Here is a 20,374-nt window from a genome sequence, read left to right on the forward strand (position 1 = left end):
TTTTTTGAGCTGAGATGCAGAATCTGAATTGCCTAGATACAGAAAGGCCTTGGTAAATTTAATGTTGGTGGCTGCCAAAAAAGCAATTACTAGAAAATAGAACTCAAAGTCTAAACCAACTGCATTGGAAGTATTGAACATTGACATTGTAAGACAATTAAAATAACTTAAGTGGGATCTTTAGAAAAGGGAAGGAGCAAATTACATAGAAATAAATGAAAATTGTGGGAGCAATACATGCTGAATCTGAATAATTTCTGGAGGAGTCGTCAGATTTAAGGGAAGGCAAGAATCATGCAAGTTATGTAATGTTGGACGGGGGATAGTTATAAAGAAGAAAATATGTGATGTATGATTTATGTAAGTGGAAACATCAATATTGTTTTTTATATTAATGTAGGTTTGCTTTTGTCTTTAGTGATAATTTAACAAAGGTGTTAAAAATGGGGTAGTCGAAAACACTACATTTCCCACATATTGCAACTGAAACTGTGGTTTCAACAGAATGTTTATGAAACTTTTTATCAAGAAACTTGCATAAATAAATACAGGTAGACTACATCAAAATGCATTGCAGCACTTAACTTACCAGATACAGCAATGTAACAGTTCATTGTGATAAAACACTTTTGATATCCTGGTAATTACTAGAGATGGTGAAACCACTTAAACAGCATGCGACTGGTCCAGGAGAGGCTTACAAGGATAAGTTTCAAGGTGACTATGACGTTATTTTAAAAGGAAATTCTTATTTTGGGCATATAACTGAAAGAGAGACTATACAAGTCTGCTGATAACATGAAAAATAGACTGAGGGCACAAAAGTTTCAGAATATAATGGAAGTGAATTCATACTTCGGAATGGTAAACTACTGCAGTGACTTTCTGCCAAACTTCAACAATAGTACATCATCTGAATTAACTGCTAAAAGATGGCTATATGCAGAAGGTCAGAGAAAAGCAAAAGATCCATTGGGACAACCAAGAAATTGGTAATATCATATAAACTGCAGATACATTCTGACCATTACATACTCATGATATGAGCACATTATACTTAAGCTTATTTGCCCTGCACCATTCTACTGGATGATTTTCCAAACACCAGGAAAATTATTTGCTTCAAGGTCCTGAACAAAGATTAAATGCAATTATGCTCAAATTGACACGCAAGCCCTTAGCCTGACAGGGGTTAGTGCAATGACTGCACTATGGTTGTAGCACTTCTTACTCTCTTTAGGCGCTTGTTTCCATTACTCTAAATTCAGTGAAACTAAGTAACATGCTGACACTGTTAAACTATCACAGCACCTTTTATAGAGGAGCAAAAGAAGTGAGTGGACTCATGGAAACATTTAATAATTCAGCAAGTGCCAAGAATCATAAAATGATCTAAAAAGGCCAAAATGTCCCATTTCTGACAGAAATCTAATATCATTATAAAAGGTGAGCCAGTGGAGATGACTGAGTCACTATATTCTTTAGTCAAAGACAAAAAAGAAACACAACTTATGTACTTACCTTGACACTACATCTAGGGCCACAAGCAGTGGGGCCACTCAGCTTTTGTCTTACAGTTGATGGAGGATGGAAACACTCATCGCATCAGTTGTTCACAAGTCGAGTAACTTTATTATGTGAAACTACAGTAGCAGTCCTCTCCATATCAAATGTTCAGAGGCATCTGCACAATGAAGGTAAGGCCTTACATGTTCTTGTGGTGCCCCAGCACAGGGAAAGACATTGATAATTTAGCCACAAGACAGTGCGCCAAAATGGTCATAATGCAGCACCATAAGTAGCATTATATCTTTAGGAGGGGAAAAAAGCACAGTAGTGTATTCAAACTGATTTTGTAGCTCCAGTTCCTTGATGATTCTTAATCATTGTAAGAATACACATTAAATAGCCAGACATTACCTTTAAAAAGTTAACTACTTCAGTAAAGACTGCTGCAGAAGTTTATAAGGAGCAGCCTTCCAGGAAAAAATAACCGACAGTGGCCACAGTTCAAACAAAAGAGAGTTTAAGTCTTTCACAAAACAAACTGTCAAAAGACTTTTTTTTCTGTCCTCATCATTCAGCTATAAATGAGTTAGTTGAAAGTTTGCAAGTCAAAATAGATTCCTTATGTCATACCAAAATGAAGACCCTCTGTACCACCTTACTTATTTGTGCTAAACCCAACCCCAGCACCACACATTACCTTTGAAAAATCCATTTCACTAACAGTAGCACTACATGAGACACTCCCTTTACATACACAACGCAAAGGCTATCAACTTAGCCCTTATTATAACTCTCACTGGGAGACACCAACACACAAAAACACAATCTATCCACTTCTCTAAACCTAACCTGAGAACTGTCACACACACACACATACACTTCTAAAACTCATTTGAAATTTCCATAAACTTTTAGTTTTGCAGAACATACCTGACTTTTCTTATATCTTTGCTCTGCCCCTCAGCATATTCCTACTGAAAGTCTGGCTGCTCAATGATACTTCAACAGCCAGACCTCTTTCTATTGGTATATGAACAACTGACATGCTGGCTGGGATACCCAATATATATATATATATATATATATATATATATATATATATATATATATATATATATATATATATATTTACATATATTAAATAAACACACCTGCCCACCCATTTGTGTTAGCTACACAGATGATGTATGGTTTAAATACAGTTCAAAATTTATGTGTGTTCATGTCCATGCGCACGCATGTGAATTAGTATTTTAGGGTTTGTAGCAAAACCTAATAATTGAAACATGCTAATTAGTACAGTTACAGAACATATCGCCTAAAAGGAGGAAAAAAAATAAAAACATTTTTGCAAAGAGACAAGTACCAATGCGTCCACCGACTGATGCTGAAATATATATCTATATACATACACACACACACACACACACACACACTAATTTTTAGAATGCATACCAGGGGTAAAAGGGAAAAACTTCTTTAACCTCTCTTCAGCAATCTCATACATTTTTTGCATAAGAAACTTGTACAAGAAATTCATGCTGTCTTGCAAGTGCACACAGATGAACGGGTATCCACATACGCACACAGTTTTCCAGGAGTGGACTTAATGATTCTCTCTTCAGTATCAAAATCCCTAACCTATCCCCCCAGCTGTCAGCTGCCATCAGCTCCTCTCCTCATCACCACATCTAATGGACCCACCACAACCTCCACAGGGCTCAACCCAACTCATATACAGGGCAAGTAAGGCGACTGGGGATACTAGTGCAGAATCATATTGTTGTCTTGTATTAGATCCTAGCTCCCACTATCTCTTGGCAACCTTGCAAACACTGCAATTGTTGCATCAGTAGATGCATGCACATTTCCATGCATTTTTATTCTTTAAGCATGCAGTATACCAGATTGCAGCATGCAGCTTGCCAGGTTCTTACCAGCACAACTCTGCAACAAGCCTAGGCTGCCACCATCCCTCCAGGATGTGAGAGATGACATTGACCAATCACTCTCATCCTCCCTGTATGGTTCCTGCAGGACTTGTGTTGCTAGTCGAACACGAGTCACCTGGGTCACAGTAAGGACTTAATCCCTCTGTACCACAGGGCTGCACTTCCACCTTACAACAGCAAAAGTAAATTAAGGCACCAAAGTTACACACTGGAAATCAGTCACTGTACTTTATTGCAGAAGACAAACGGTAAGCGCTTTCACAACTTAATGTTGCTTCATCAGACCACATCACTACAACTGATGCTTGGTTAAATACTAGGACAATTAGTATGACATCACAATTTAAAGAGATATTACTCCACTAACATAAGAACATATATCAATATCCATAAGAAAAATGCATAAAAATATATAGAAAGGTGTGTATTTACACACAATATTTAAAAACAATAATATTTAAAAACAATATTTAAAAAAATATTAATATTTAAAAAAAAAAAATTTCATCTGCACTTCCACCTTACCTAGCTTTACTGTAACACTGCCATCAGCCATACCCATTCTAGCACAAAAGAACACATCTATCCTTAAAATAAACCAGTGTAACTATCGATATGCTAGTAATAGCTTCAGCAGTAACTTGTTTAAAGGTAAAAAACAACAGCTGAGAGTTTAACAATAGTTCAACACACATACCCTTAAGCAAAAAAGACAAGTTAAAGGCACTTAAGAATGAATAATAAAGTTATTTACCTGCAATAAATAAAATGACACACTGTATGTTGTAAAAACAAATACACAAGCAACTATAACCTAAATAAATACTGTTAAACTGACAAATGGCATATAAAAGAACTCTAACAAATTATCTGGATGTATCACTATCAGCTGCTAAAGATATAGGTACATCTGACTTGCAAGTCCAAGCAGCAGTTTCACAATTTCACAATGTAACTTCCAGCATGAGTTTTGTCTGGGAATGCAGCTCACTGCATACACACTTTAGAAGGAAGGCAGGAAAAAAACTAAGATTCTCTTTTCCACAGTCATACACATCTATAAGCCACAGTGGTACAGCGACAACATTGTTGCCTCACAGCAAGAGGTTCTCCTGTTAGATTCTCGGCTGGTGTGCCTTCTGTGTGGAGTCTGCATGTCCTCCCCGCGGTCAAGTGGCCTCCGAAAGACATGCGTGAATGGGCGTGCCTTCGCTGAAGGTTGAATGTCAGGCTGGCAACTCGGCACCATAAAAAAAAAAATCTACTGCCAATCATTAGCGGACCAGAGTTCTGCTGTGGCGACCCCTAACAGAGAAAAGCCAAAAAGGCAAACAAAACAGTCATATACATCTATGGGGAGCATATAAATAAGGTAATGCATTCTTCTACCTGAAGCAGAATTTCAAAGGAGCATAGGCTTTAAAGAACTGCAAATATGAACACATTTCAGAAGTCAGTTTCACTCTTGAAAGCACTGCTCATTTTTACTGAAAGCAACACAATTTTTATTTATTCTTTTTTTTTTTTTTTTTTTTAATGAAGAAAACGGCAGTACTTATTCTGGCATAATGCAGCTTTCTGCAAATTTTAGTGAACTGCACGCTTTGCTCAGCCTGCTGCACTTCGCCTTAGAAAACAATTACTTTGCTTTAGCTTAATACCACACCTCTGCAGTGAGTAGACTCTCTCAACTGTGCTATGCACATCATAAGGATCACTTCTGCAGCAGTAGCTGCAGGCCTAGTGGAATAAAGTCAAACCTCACCAAAGACTTATTCCACCTACCTTAATAAAATTGTAATGCAATTTGTCAAACCTAGAAAGGTTCCGTTTTGAGCGAGTAACCCTGTTTCCCTCTCTTAATATAAAAGAACTATCAGACTGTCTCAAATACATATTTTTTTTAATTTGTCATATAATTTTATTTATGCTTTATTGACCGGGTTACTCCTACTTCACCTGCAGCCTATTTTCAGGGGAGACCTGTGGTAGTATTCATACTGTCTAGAGGAAATTTGGGCAGGGCACTGGGAAAATCTCTCTGGTCTTTAAGTGGAAAAAAGGATTTTAGTGTTGCAACAAAAAGGAAGAAGCCATTGTGCTAGACGGTAATGCTGAGCAGGCATTAATCTGTGCATCTGGGAAATAAGCTGTGTTACTGACTGCAAATGTTAATAATTTGGAAAATGGAGGACTGGATAAACAGTACTGATGCAGATGGTCGAGAAGGAATTGGACACTACTACAGTGTCATGATATGCTGCAGTACAGAAGTGTTTCCCCTTGGATGAAAATAGCCAAAAAGATACTCGGGTTAAAAAAATGTCACTGAATATAATTACTAAAAGCACAGAACATGCAGATGTGCGAGGGGCCAGGGAGCAGCAGCAGGAGGGCTTGTTAAAGAAGCCAGTGAAATGAGAAGATGTTCAACAGGCCAGTAATGACACTAGTAAGCACGAGGAACTGTACTTGTTCCTATGTTACTATATGTGAAAAGAAAGTGCAGCATCACATGGAGTTAAAAAGAGCCTAGTAGTTGGAAAAATAAGTTGTATGTTTCAATAAACAAGTATGTGAACTGGGATAGATTATTTGCACCTATGGGTTTTAAAACTCCAGAAATGTTTTCCTTGGTTTCTTTTGGGAATTAAACGAGTCTTAACTTTTGAGACTAAGTTATTAGAAAAATGTATAGGTTTAACAGAAAAGAAAAATGGACTTGTACCTATGGATTGAATGTGTGGATTGAATGTGTTTCACAAGTCTAAACATGATGAATAAAGACGTAGATACAGTTTTGAACCGATGTTGCTGCACACACTGAAATTATGGGCATATGGGTCAACACTGAAAATGTACACCGAGTTGTAGATAAAAGGGATTTATGAAGTGAAGCACAAGTACTGGATGTGACTCTGAACACTATGGAAAATAAAACGTATTCCACGTGTAAAAATTTTGAAAGTAAAAAGGGAGAAAAAAAATTGGGAACAACAGAAGATGTATAACTTGCAGAAATGAGAGAGAATAAGTGACAGTAGAGAAATTGTAATCAATTTGGTGAAAATGGATAACATTTTAAAAAGTGCAACATAGTACATATAAGGTGTTTCAAAGATCATCACCTGTGGTTCAACTGTAATTTGGGAGATGAAGTGATGCAAAATGAAACAAATGATGTATCTATGTTTTTTCTGTAAATGAAATAATGTCTGAGCAAAAATATTTTTTTTTCTGGTAATGAGGCTGAATCTGAAAGTGAAGGAAATGTTACTGAATATGAAAAAGTGAAAATGACTAATCAAATTAAAAGTACTGCAAACATACCTGTAGAAAACTGATTTGGACATTTTCAAACTGAATAGGAAGGCAAAGAAGAAAGTAATGTAAATAATTCAGTAGTTGACCGTGTAAAACACAGGAAAAAAAGGAAAACGAAGGGAGTTAAACAATTTTAAAAAGTAAAAGTACATTTTTCTTTGCATTCCATAAACATAACAGTGTTAAAAGTGAACTAAGGAGAATTGCTGTGTTTGAATAAGGTAAAACAGGGATCTCAAACATTAGGCCTTGGGCCTCAAGCCGCAATGCAATGGGCAACAGAACTGGGTCACCCCTCACTTCTACACAGGGTTAACATCAGCAAGACACTCCATCTACCCTCAAAATATACTGCACAACTGCTTCCATGGTCTCAACCAGAAAAATAAAACAACACAAATGTGCACCGAGTATGCATGCCTCCCCCAACCACTCACCAAGATCGCCACCCACAAGATGAGCATGCCCATCCTCTCTGCCTGTTCCGTAAAGCACCCAAACCCCTATTCATACTCACTTGACTGTTCCATAATCAGGTCTTTCTCTATGCCACTAGTGCATTCTAAAGAGTATGTATAGCTGAAGGAAAGGGAAGACAAAAGCCAATTAGAATTGTAAGGATACAACATAAAAGTAGTGCAATATGAGAGAGATGGAAGATGTGAACAAAAGAAGGAATAATACCAAAGGGTGCCAGATGAAGATGGGTTAGGGCATAAATCTGAGTGCACTAAAGATTCAAAGACATTTTGAAGAATGAAGAGGTGTGTTAGGTATTGTGACACCCATGTCCTGGCTCAGCAATCAAGGAGCCTCAATCCTCACTACTAACACCAGAGAGGACGTCCCACACACGAGGAAATTATAACAAATACACAGTAAAGTGCAATTTCCCTTAAGAGAACACAGATCACCGTCAGTCCGGGCCTGGTCACTCCCTTGCTCCCCAGGTCCCCAATAAGACTCCCCACTGGCACAGCTATAGGGTCCAGATCTCAGCCTAGCTGGCAAGCTAAAACCTCCAGTACTCTCTCTGTCCAACCAGTGCTTCGTGTCCCTGCCCAAGTAGCTGACACTCACACGCACACTTAGAGATAAGTATTTATACAACTTCACAGACACTCCTGGGAAAGGCTGACACAGATTCTCCAGCTGTGCCCCTTTACCCAGACTATACGGTAGTAATTCTTGCCACCACCATCTAATAATTTTCAGCTACTCAAAAGCCCTTAAAAGGGTGTCCAATTATTACTGTGCAATATCATCATCCAATAGTAGTGTAATTAAGCAATCAAGGCTTATTGGAAGGGCTTATTACAGGAGCGCTTATAAGTATGCAATGTACTCTAGAGATTAATTTATCTCTACATAAACCAGCCACAGTTGAAACGGGTTTAAAATATTTAATAATAAATACTAAAAACACAAGACAATACTACTACACCACAATGCTATTCAAGAGTTCAGAGATCACACAGAAACTTAAAATAATTCAGTAGTACAGTTCTGACATAAAAGAAAAACACAGTCTAATCTTTACAGTCCCAGCTATTTCTACAAGAAAACATACTTCTAAAGTAACTTACTTAAGAGCATAGGCATCGCTGAATTAGATGTCCAAGATCAAAATGCTTACAGTCTCTCTCTCAATAGTTTTTAAAATCACTACAAACACATTTCTGCTGGGCCCTCCCAGATTACATCATTTTGACACTTAGGTTTCCAGGTATACACATTACATCATTTTGACACTTAGCCTGGGAGGCCACAGGCTACATTATTTAGCAAGCTAACATCTGCTCAGGAAGGTACAACAATAAAAGACATTTCACGTGTACACTCTAGTAATTATCCCTTAAGTTAAAACAATAAAAATAATGTGCTAGTCCAGACCGAATGACTCTGAGCTCTGGAGATCAAAGAACATACAAGACAATTTTAATTTCAAAGAACAGATGTGAAATGCTTGACTTAGTTTTCCTTACAGCAGATGGCAATGTTGCTACAATCTTGAAGTTCAACATTTTACTATCTTCTTTCATTTAAGAAACAAGCCTGTACTTTACATTTCTATTTACAAATGCCAGAATTATGTATCAAATTCTATTTGGCTAGGCTGGCAGCCTTCACCCTTCTCTACCAGTCTTCACAGGTGTAACAACATGCAAATGGAGAATAGCTGCATAACCGCCGAATCATACACCAATGCACTGTACAAACACGTACACAAATGCATGGATCTTACCATACCCAATAGAACCAAGACACTCTCCTCCAAAAAAAGGAAACCAATCTGGTGGTCCCCTGCCATTAAAAAACTCTACAACAGAAGGAGAAAAACTGATGCGGAATTAGGTGAAGTCCCAAGAGTGAAAAAACTCCCTTATCAGCCTCAACAAAAAGTTGAGATCCATCATCAAATCCTCTAAAGCAAGCTATGAAAACAGAATTGCAGCAGATAGTAATGACAACCACAAGGCCTTCTATAGTTATGTAAGGAATCTCCATGGCAATACCCAGATTTACTCTCTGCTACTGCACAATCATACCTCCTATACCGAGCCAACAGATATTGCCAATATACTGGCAGACAGATTCAGTGCCAACTTTACCCCTCCCCCCAAAGGACCAATCACAATACCAGTAGATTGCCAGGCACCCAGTATTACTCCTGCACAAGTTAAAACAGCACTGTCCAAGGCCAAGAATACAGCGTCCATGGGACCTGACAATATCCCTGGCTGTGTTCGACATGAACTACAGAGTGAACTGGCACCTCACCTGTGTGCCCTGTTCAATCACAGCCTCACCTCAGGCTTTGTCCCTGCCGAATGGCACACTGCTACAGTTCTCCCTCTCCACAAAGGAGGAGCTACTACAGACCCTGGGAACTATCGCCCTACTAGCCTGACAGGTCTGATATGCAAAGCTATGGAACGCATCTTCATGGACCTAATAAACAAGGATATAGGGAATCTCCAAACTCTGGATCCCACAAAGTTTGGTTTTGTGAAGGGTAGACCATGCCTGCTCAAATTGGTCAACTTCTTTGAGTCAGTCACCAGCGCTATGGATGAAGGCAATGTGGTTTATACAGCCTACCGTGATCTGGCCAAGGTATTTGATACCATTCCCCATTCAGGAATCATAGAAAAACTCAGTAAGCTAGGCATCAACCCCTATATAACTAGGTGGGTTGCAAACTGGCTCACAGATACAACCCACAGTGTGAAAGCAGTGGACTCCAAGTCAGACTGCCAACCAGTCACAAGTGGAGCCACACAGGGTTCAGTCCTGGGTCCTCTCCTGTTTGGTATCTAGTTCTCTGAAGTCCAGGGAACACAAAGGGACTCTGGCTGACAAAATTCGCAGACGATTGCAAGTTTGGAGCTATTATTAACTCCCCAAGTGATGTTGACATCCTACAGAAAGGCCTCACTGAGGACAATGACTGGTGTCAGAACCACGACCTTAAGCTCAATGCCAAAAAATGTGTCGTCATACCCTTTGGGAAAAACCCGGTTCCCATGAATTATCACATTGATGGTAGACTACTGAATACAGAAGGTGTTATAAGAGATCTGGGAACACGAGTTGACAGCAGCCTCTGTTTGACCATCACATTGCCACTGTGGTCATAAATTCCTTCTATGTGGCACACCTCATTACTATGGGCTTTGCATCCAGGAAGAAAAAAGTCCTGGTCTCCCTCTACTTCTCCCTCATTAGGTCAATTATCGAGTACAATGCCCCATTTGGCATGTACCTCACTAGACACTTACAACTATAGAAGCTGCAAAAGTACCTCAGAAAGAGGATCTCAGGCCTTAAACACTTGTCCTATAGGGACAGACTCAAACTCCAGCTATTCTCTGGTTTATATCCCCTACTTAGAGGCAATGTCTGCTTGACATACAAAGCCATGCCTGATCCAGCTGTTTTAGAAATGTTACAACTAAAGAAATCACAATCCGTCCGCACCACACACTCCAGTGACCTCAACCTCATTACCACAATCAACAGAACATGCTGGAGGGACTGGTTAATAACCCAGAGACTGCCCTTGCTATGGAATAGACTTCCCATACAAGTCAAACACAGCAGCTCACTGGCCCTCTTTAAGAGATACCTTGATGACTGGATGGGAAATAGAAAATTCACCCCGGACCAGAGATCACTTCGGTGGCTCTACTCGACAGAGGCACTGAGAACTAAGGTCGGGCGGCACAATGTCAGGGTAATCCTATGGGCTAGGCTTGTAAAGGTTCCAAGGCCATTAGCCTAGTACAAACCTATGAACCTATAAGACTCTTCTGTGGAAAAAAAATGTATAAACTGTAGAACTGGAGACTTATAATATTATGCAACATAGGATTATAAAATTATAATGAAAATAATGCAGGAAAAGTTTACCATGGTAATAGAGAAACTACTGAATGAGGGAGTTTTTTTTTTTTGGAATAAAAGTCGTATAAAGATATTTTAATTATAGCAACAGAAGTAGTGGTCTGCATAAATAAAGAGGAGACAAAAGGGAAAATTGGAGCTGGTGATGCACTAAAAACATTTGATATTGTAACCAGTGTTGTGGTATAGAAGGATAAAGCCCCGACTTCAACCCAGGAGACCTGAGTTCTATTAGCAGGTCAGGCATCTGAGGCACTGACAGGGAGAGAGGTACAGGCATGCCCATTCAGGAAAGGGGGGAGGTGGCAGACACGTGGGTGGTCCCTGTAAGTTATCCCTGGAGAAGGCTGAGGGCATCACTGCAAGGGAGACTGTAGCCCAAAAGGGGAAATAAGGGGGTGGATTTGGCTGATCTGCTGAAGAGGCATGGCAATATACCACATATCCCATTTGCATGCACTTCCCTTCGAATGTAACCATGTTAACACTTAAGGAAGGAGAACCACCAACATAAAACAAACAAACAAATCTAGTAGAAATGGGTAAGTCAAAGAAAACCCCTGGAAAAAGATGGACAGCAAGACCCCCCCCCCATCTAAGATGCCCTTATGATCTGCGTTGGCCAGAGCCTACATCAGCATGGGTCCAGGAGTGAAAGACTGATTGGAAGAACCAGCAATGGGTGTGGGACACTGAGGCAGATGCCATAAGAATGAAGCAGGAGGTAAAAGATGCAACAATATTTTTGATAATGTAGATCATGAACAAAAGGTAGATGATTTCAAATGTTGGGTGCAAAGTAGTGAGGCACTTTTTTAGGATATTCACAGGAGTACATGGGTTGGATGGATGAGTGAAGAATCAAGCAAGGATGGGCAATAAGTAGAATACTTTTTTAATTTAGTTGTGAATGTAGTTAGGGAAATGATTGAAGCTAGTAGACAATTTAAATAAAGAATAAAATCATCAACATTAAGTCATGCAGATGATTTAGCTATGTATTTTTTTAAACAATTTTATTACGTTATTACTTAAGACATGGGCTCACACACATTAATAGGTTCATAGGTAGGTACTAGGCTATTGGCCCTAGGGCCTATATAAGCCTAGCCAAACGGTACCCTGGCTTTTGCCACCCAAGAAAATTATTTTCCTGTGCCCTTGTCAAGCAGAGCCACAGAAGTGATCCCCGGGGTGAACTTCCTATCTCCCATCCAATCAAGATTTTTCTTGAAGAGTGCCAATGAGGAGCTTTGTTTGATATAGATAGGTAGTTTGTTCCAGAGTATGGGAAGTCTCGGACACAGGAACGTATCCCTCCAGCATTTTCTGTTTATTGTGGTGACAAGGTTTAGGTCCCTAGAGCGTGCAGCTCGGAGGGATTGGGATTTATTTACGTGGAGCATGTCCAGCAGCTCTGGGTTTGACATAGCTTTGTATGTTAGACAGAGATTGCCTTTGAGTAGGCGATATGCGACAGAGTAAAGCTGGAGTTTTTTGAAATGGTCTGCGTAGGGCATCTGTTTGAGGCCGGTAATCCTCTTTGTGAGGTATTTCTGTGGCCTTTCCAGTTGTTGTAGATGTCTTGTGAGGTACATACCAAAAGAGGCGTTGTACTTTATAATGGGTCTAATGAGTGATGAGTAAATAAAAACATTTTTCATTTACATACATTTCACATTTTTTTTTTTTTACTTTCTTTAAAACAGCTATACCATTTAGTCCAACTTTATATAAGCTGCTCAATTCCTACCTTCCCTTAAACTTCACTCCTCCTTCTGAACATTATTTTGCATGTATTGCTTCCACAAATTCCATTTATTTCTATATAATTTGCTACTTTCCTTTTCTAAAGGTCCAATTTCTAGATTGTTAACAACATTCAGTACTTCAAATACAGTTAGTTGGTTTGTATTTTGAGTTCCATTTTTCTAGCAACTGGTTTTTGCCATCAAACAGAGTTAAACTCACGGCCACACTACATCCAAGCAATTCAGATCTTGGTTCCCAGCTCAAAGGAATCATTTCCTTAACAGCCATTTGCTCCCCTAATATTTCATTCTGTAGTTAAATTTCAGATGATTTAGCTATGTTGGTAGATAAACTGTGGGTGAAGGAAGTAATTAAGATAGTGGAAGAAAATGTAAAGTACATAGCACTGGTTGACTAAAGACAAAAGTATGAGATACGAAGATGTGAAATTATGGGGCTATATTTTATAAGAAATGATATTTTGGTGCAAGCATTTGCATATTGAGAAAGTGGTGACAAAAAAACAAAACAACCGGAAGAGATACTGCAGTAAGTACAATGATAATAACTTAATAGAAAATGTTTATGTTGACTTTTAGAGAAAAAAGTGTATTAATATATTCAGTACTGTTGGGAATGTTAGTGTATATTGGAAGAGTTTTCATATTCCTAGCAGAAAGAGAAAGCATTAGAAATTGTTTTGGATAATGTGTGGCTCTAGGTGGAATTCCACAAACAGGGGTACTGTGGTTAATGAAAGGGGAAAAGGTGGGACTGGATTATTAAATCCAATAGTTTATTTGGCACCGTTACATGTGCTAAATAATGAGAGCAGTTGTATACGAGAAAGAACACACAAAGTACAGTTGTGTACACTTACCATAAATGTAGATGTTCGAGTGTATTCACTAAGTGTACACAACTGTACTATGTTCTTCGTGTTTCACTGTTGCAGTCATCACATTTGGGTAGATTCCCAAAGCGAAGGATGGGAGGAGGCAATTTAGACAGCATTTGGACCAGCTAAAATGCCCTGCAAGACTGCAGTGGCAAAGCCAGCTCTGGATTTAGAAAAAATTGGCAACTGGTAATGCTTGGTGAAGGTATGTACAGAACTCATGGTAGCCGCTTCTAGGATGTCCCTGGTAGGGACACCTCTGAGAAAGGCTGTAGAGGTAGATGCAGCCCTGGTTGAATGCGGTCTTATCCCCTGTGGGATAGGTTTTCCATGGTGCTTATAGCAGAAATGAATGCAATGGCCTATCCACTTAGAAATGGTTTGCTTTGAAGTGGCCTTCTCCTCTGCCCCTGCAGCAAATGCCACCAGCAGCTGTTCAGATTTCCTGAGAGGCTTAGTCCTGTCTAAGTAACATCAAAGTTGTCTGTGCACATCCAAGGAGTGCAGAATTTGTTCCCCTTTGTTCTGTGAATTAGAAAAGAAGGTTGGCAAATTAATGGACTGACTAAGGGCCACACTGGATACCACTTTGGGCATAAATGAGGGATTGGTCCCAAGGGACACCCTGTCCACATCAAAGATGATGAAAGGCTCCACTGCCATGAGGGCCTGTAATTTAGACACCCTTCTTACTGAAGTGATGGCTAGAAGGAAGGCTGTTTTCCAAGAAAGGAATTTCAACTCTGCATTTGCAGCTGGCTCAAAGGGGGGAAGAGTGAGCTTTTCCAATACAAAGTTAAGATCCCAGGCTGGAGTAGGAGCTCTCTTGGGTGGTATTAAGCTTTTGGCCCCTCTGAGGAACTGCTTCAGCAGTGGATGAGAGAAGAGGGGTGGGTTCTGTGTTGTAATGTGCTGAAATGGTCGAGGCATGAATTTTTATGGAAGAAAAGGAAAGGGCCTTGTGAAGCATCTCAGTTAAGTATTGAAGAATATGGGGTAAACTGGGTACTGCTGTGCCCATCCCCTGAGTTTGGCTCCAGGAACAGGATTTTCCATTTTTTAGCATAAGATTTTCTAGTACTAGGCCTCCTTGCCTCCAGAATGGACATCCATCACTTGCTTACTGAGGGATGGTAACAGAGAGGTCAGGTAATTAGCCAGGCTGCAAGGTTCAGGGTTTGAATATGTGGGTGCAGAATCTGGCCCTCCTGCTGGGACAGCAGGGCAGGGGTCCGAGGCAGGTGTCATGGTGCCAGTAGTGACATGCTGCACAAGAGGGGGTACCAGTGTTGGCGAGGCCAATCCGGTGCAATCAGTATTGTCCTTGGTTTGTCCTGTTTGATCTTTAATAGCACTTTGGAGAGGAGAGGAGAAGCAGAGGGGGAAAGGCATAAACTGATAGGTTTTTCCAGGTGAAGGACAGGGCATCCACTTTCCAAGCCTGTTTGTGAGGAGTCCTTGTGCAGAATTTGTCCAATTGGTAGTTCTGAGGGGAGGCAAAAAGGTCTATTTCTGGGCTGCCTCATTTGTTTATCAACATGTTGAATATCTTTGGTTCCAGTTTCCACTCGTGTGGGTCCATGAGATTTCTGCTTATGTCGTCTGCCAGTGTATATAGCTTTCCTGTTAGGAATTGAGCCTGTAGGTGCACTTGGTAGCTCAAGGCCGTGTTCCACACAGCCATGGCTAGTCTGCAGAGAGGGTATGAGTGGGTTCCCCCCTGCTTGTTTATGTACCACATAACAGTGGTGTTGCCTGTCTTTACCAATAATTGTCCTGGAAGAATATGATCTTTGAAGGCTGTCAGAGCATTCTGTACAGCTAACATTTCTTTTTGATTGATATGTAGGTGCATTTGACTTGGCTTCCATTTGCCCTGAATGCACTGCCCTGCCAAGTGAGCCCCCCATACATAGTCTGATGCATCTGTTAGGGTTTGGGTGGCAGGGGGTAGAGAGAACAGCAGTCCCTTGTTTTGGTGGCAGGCCTTTGCCCACCAAAGGAACTCTATCTTTAGACAAGGTATGATAGGAATCATTGATTCTAGATCCTAAGAATGTTGACACCATAAGCTTTTTAGATACAATTGTAGTTTCCTCAAATGCAGTCTTGCATATGGAATTAGTAGAATGCAAGAGACCATGAACCCCAGTGCTTGCAGTATTTTCCTTGAAGATAACTGGGTCTTTGTGGCCAGTAGATTGAAGTAGGCTGACAAATGAACTTGCTTCTCTGGCGTGAGGTAGGCCATCTGGGAAGTTCTATTCAAACTTGCTCCCAGGAATACAATTTGTTGGCAGGGTACAAGATTCGATGTCTTTTTGTTTATGGTATACTCCAGAGAAGTTAGTAATTTCTATACAAATGCCAGATGATTTAATAGAAAAGTCTTGAGTAAAAACCTTGCCCCCATTCTTCTTCTGGGACAGGTTGAATAGCCCTGATGCTTAAAAGAGAGAGAACCTGCTTTTGAGCCTCTGCCCACTGATTTGGGGGTAGGTCTGGCCAATTGTTTGGGGTTGGAAGTGGAATCTGTAACCTTGGGAAACTATATTTAGAACCCATTTGTCCTGGGTAATGAGTTCCCAATTTTCTGCATGCAGGGCGATCTTCCCCCTAAAGGAACTCAGTTGAGCAGGGCTTGGAAGATTTAAAGTTAAGTCACTGAGACAGTTTACCATGGGGGGGGGTCTTACTACTCCCTGCTTTGGACGTGGGAGCCCCCCATTGCTTAGTCCTGTGAGCACCCTGGGACTGAAGCCTGGGTGTTCTACTGGTTCTGGGTGTGGACTGAGAAGGCCTGGAAGAGGCAGGAAAGGACCAATTCTTACAGGGCCAATGCCTACTAAATCTGGGAGGCTGTACTTGCAGAAAATCTTTAGCAGTTTGCATAGATTTAGCTTTTTCCTCCATCTTTTTAAGTACTACTTCTGCTTTGTTGCCAAACAGGCGGTCTTGGTTTAAGGGAGCATCCAGTAATTCAGCTTTAACATGCTCTGGCAAAGATTGCTCCTTAAGCCAAGCATGCCTTCTAAGTACAGACCCAGTGATAGCAGCCCTGCAAGATGCCTCTAATGAATCAAAACCACATTGCAAAGTATGTTTTCCCACTTGTTCAGCAGAATGTATTAAATCCTGTAATTCTTTATTTTCAGCACAGTCAGGAATCAACATCATTTTCTGTTTAAGCAACCCAATAATATGTTGCTGATACTTCAACATATGTAACTGGCAGTTTAAGGCCCTAATGGCTAACGTTGCAGAAGTGTATACCTTCTTACCCCATCTATCCAGCGCCCTGGAATCTCCATCAGATGGGGTAGGATTTTTGGCAGTAGTGGCATTAATCCCCTTGGTTCCCTGTGAAATGGTCTCAGAATCCGGAGTAGGATTTTTAAAAAGGAACTTGAGAGTCAGGTACCCTGTAATACCTATCAGGTTTTCTGGGAGCAGGAGGTAAAGTGTCAGGGGCCAGGGTAGATTCCAAGAAGGCATCATCCACAATGTCCAGTACAGGAGGGACAGCTAAAGGCCTGTGTCGAGGCAGGAGTAAGAATTCCCTAAGCCTCTCTTTGGAGTAAGAGAAATCCTGGCTTTCCCAACGGAAATGCTCCCCAAGAGTATGCAAGGTTTCACCAAAAGAGAAATCCTCTGAAGGGGAAGCAGAGGGAATGGAGTCCTCTGCATCAGAATCCTCAGGTAGATAAGGGTCATCAAAAAAAAAAAAAAAAAAAAAAAAAAAACAGAAATTTCAGAATCCTGATCAGAAGAACCAGAAAGAAAATCAGTTATAGGTCTCTCAGAAGGAGAAGGGTGGCTTCCCCTGATTAGAATAATAAGGTCTTCACCCATTCTTATTTGTTTTTTAGGCATAGGGGCCTGACCATGCGGTCTGGTTGGTTTTCTGGGCATGGATCGAGTTTTAGGTTTTGAAGAAGAAGATGGCGCCAGTTTAATATGCAAGTCAGTAGGCTTGAATACACCCTCAGAAGCCGGTACCTGCACAGCGGCTCCAGACACATCCAAGGTAGAGACATCCGCAGGTTCCACAGTCGAAGAATCATCTTGCGGCATACCGTACTCCGAATGGGTCTCAGTAGAGGCCTGCGAATCTGAAGTAGCGGGTATCAGGGGCTGTGAAAACGCCTCACTGAGTACCGGCGAAGTGGCGACTAGCTTAGGAGAAGCGTAGTCGGCAGCTTTGGACCTATGTGGTCTGTCTCTGTTCTTTATCTTTGTGTTTTTTTGGAATGTTGATAGTCGGGTGGCTTACCGAAGCCATTTCTGGATAATTGAACAGAGTACCAAAATATTTAGATGTGAAAATGAACAGACTATGAATAGTACGAGATTTGAATAAGGCACAAAACCAACAGCGAGGTATGTCGTGGTCTGGGCCTAGCCAAGGAATGCGGTATGAATGAAAATCTTTAGGAGGTATTTGCTTTCCACACGAAATACAATTAACTTTTACTGACATCAGTTTAGAGCAAGAAAAAGGTTCCCCAATGGGGTACTTAGCTTAGTTGAAGACTTCGGATCTGAAACACGAAAACAAAAATTTCAGGAGTCTGCCGACCGGCACTTGCGAACTGCTTCTGCTTCGGGCACCGCACGGCAAGAAAGACTTGATGTAATGGCTTCGGCTGTATGCTTTATACCCCTGACTCCCTGACGTCATGGAAGATGAGACAGCAACTGATGCAGGACCCAAGACTTTGATAATCAGGCCGACTGAGGGCTACCTGCAAGCAGATAATCCAAATGTGAGGACTGCAACAGTGAAACACTAAGAACATCAGGTTAATGCCCTAGAGAAGAAAACTGACGGACTACAAATCCCAGAAGGCACTGAGACTGCAAAAAAGGAGGGCAACACATTCAATTCTTGAACCAGGGAGATTTTACTAATGGCAGTGGAAATGGACCTTTCAACAGCTTAGCAACTTTAAACAACATCAGGCAAATGAATGAGTCCGACATTTCCACTATTAACCCTAATTTCAATTTTAGAAATTGGATTTACAGGGATATTGTTTTTCAAGGTCAGACTTCAAGATTTTATGACCACAAGCACCCTAAGACATTGGAGAGGAAGATGAAGAACTTAGAGCAAATGCTCTTTAAGTTACGGAATCTCCAGTGTGATAACATTTACTTAAATGAAAGCCTAAAAAACAAGTGTGTACCTAAGGGACTAAGAATATACAAATTTCCAAATGTGCTTTCAATAAGTGACTCTGAAACAGATGAACTATTGTCACTTTATGATGGTTTTGGTTTTAAGTTAATGCAGTTCATTGTTAAATGCAATGACAAACGAATTAGTGAACTGTTTTGTGAACTAGAAAAAGTTAATGAAGAAATTATTAGTGACTTACTTTTTGAACATAATGCTGCTAAATAGGATAGTATTTTTCAAGAGTAGAAAACAAAGTTTGCTAATTTAGATAGAAAGTGAGAAACTGAGTAGAGATGCTCAATACTATTAAAATATTCAAAAGAAAACTATTTTCCCTAAACCTATGCTAAGACTAATTATGATGAAGTACAAGCACATGGGTTGGATAATGAATAAGAGGGGGAGCCTGAAGCATACTATGAGTCTGTTAATAATTTTCAGCATGAACACTACTCAGATAACAGAAATGTTAATGGTAACAACTATGATGATGAATATCCACCACTTAAAAGGTCAGAACGTTTACATAATTAGAACAGACAAGTTTGTTTTACACAGGAATCCACAGCAGAGCTCCATGAAGGGTAGGGGCAGGGTGAAAACATGGAAATAAATATTAGTACCACATCCACTAATATAGTTACATAATGCAATGGCATTTTAAATACCCTAAGGGGTTTTAACATTTTAGCTACACATTTTTAGAATTAGATTAAAGTTTTTTTTTATACTTTTCACCAAAGATTTCAAATTTATACCTACTTTCAAAATTAGTGCAGTTAATATGGTCAACTAACTCAAGTTATTTACTAGAAAGTTAAACTTTAGGTTAATGTTCCAGTACCAGGGTAATAAGGGCATTTCTGAAGCAAACATATTAAAAAGAAAGATCTGTTTTAACCCACCCTTACACCCCCTGATTCAAGCATTTGAGAATGTCTGCGTAACAGAAGTACACTCAGCACATTCAGATAGTAAAGGTCACAGAAGTAGAAAGAAATTTAATGTAACTACAGCTGAACATGACTTTATGCAAGAGCTTAAAGCCAACAATGCCATCAGAATTACGAAGCCAGATAAGGTGGGGGAGGGGGGGTAGTCATTTTCAATAAGACTATGTAAATTCCCTTTTCTGTATTTTGTCGGATGACATGAAGTATCAAGTCTTCTCAAACAATGAAGTGCTTATAGCACACAAAAAATTAGTTTTTAATAGAGGACACACTTTTACAGGGTGCTATTCCTGAAAAATTGTATAATTTCCTCCATGCAGACCACCCCTATATACCCGTAGCATTTGGCATACCTAAAATCCATACGGAGATTGAACATCCACCTTTCAGGATAATT

General features: G+C 40.1%; 1 protein-coding gene across 1 annotated transcript in view; it reads left to right on the plus strand.

Moving 5' to 3' along the window:
- Positions 1-20,374, plus strand: part of BBS7 (Bardet-Biedl syndrome 7) — a 1,778,061-nt gene that overhangs the window by 554,871 nt on the left and 1,202,816 nt on the right. The window lies entirely within an intron of this gene.

This window comes from Protopterus annectens, chromosome 2.part0, assembly GCF_019279795.1.
Source record: "Protopterus annectens isolate FY-2018-M chromosome 2.part0, PAN1.0, whole genome shotgun sequence".
In the NCBI taxonomy this organism is placed as follows: Eukaryota; Metazoa; Chordata; order Ceratodontiformes; family Protopteridae; genus Protopterus; species Protopterus annectens.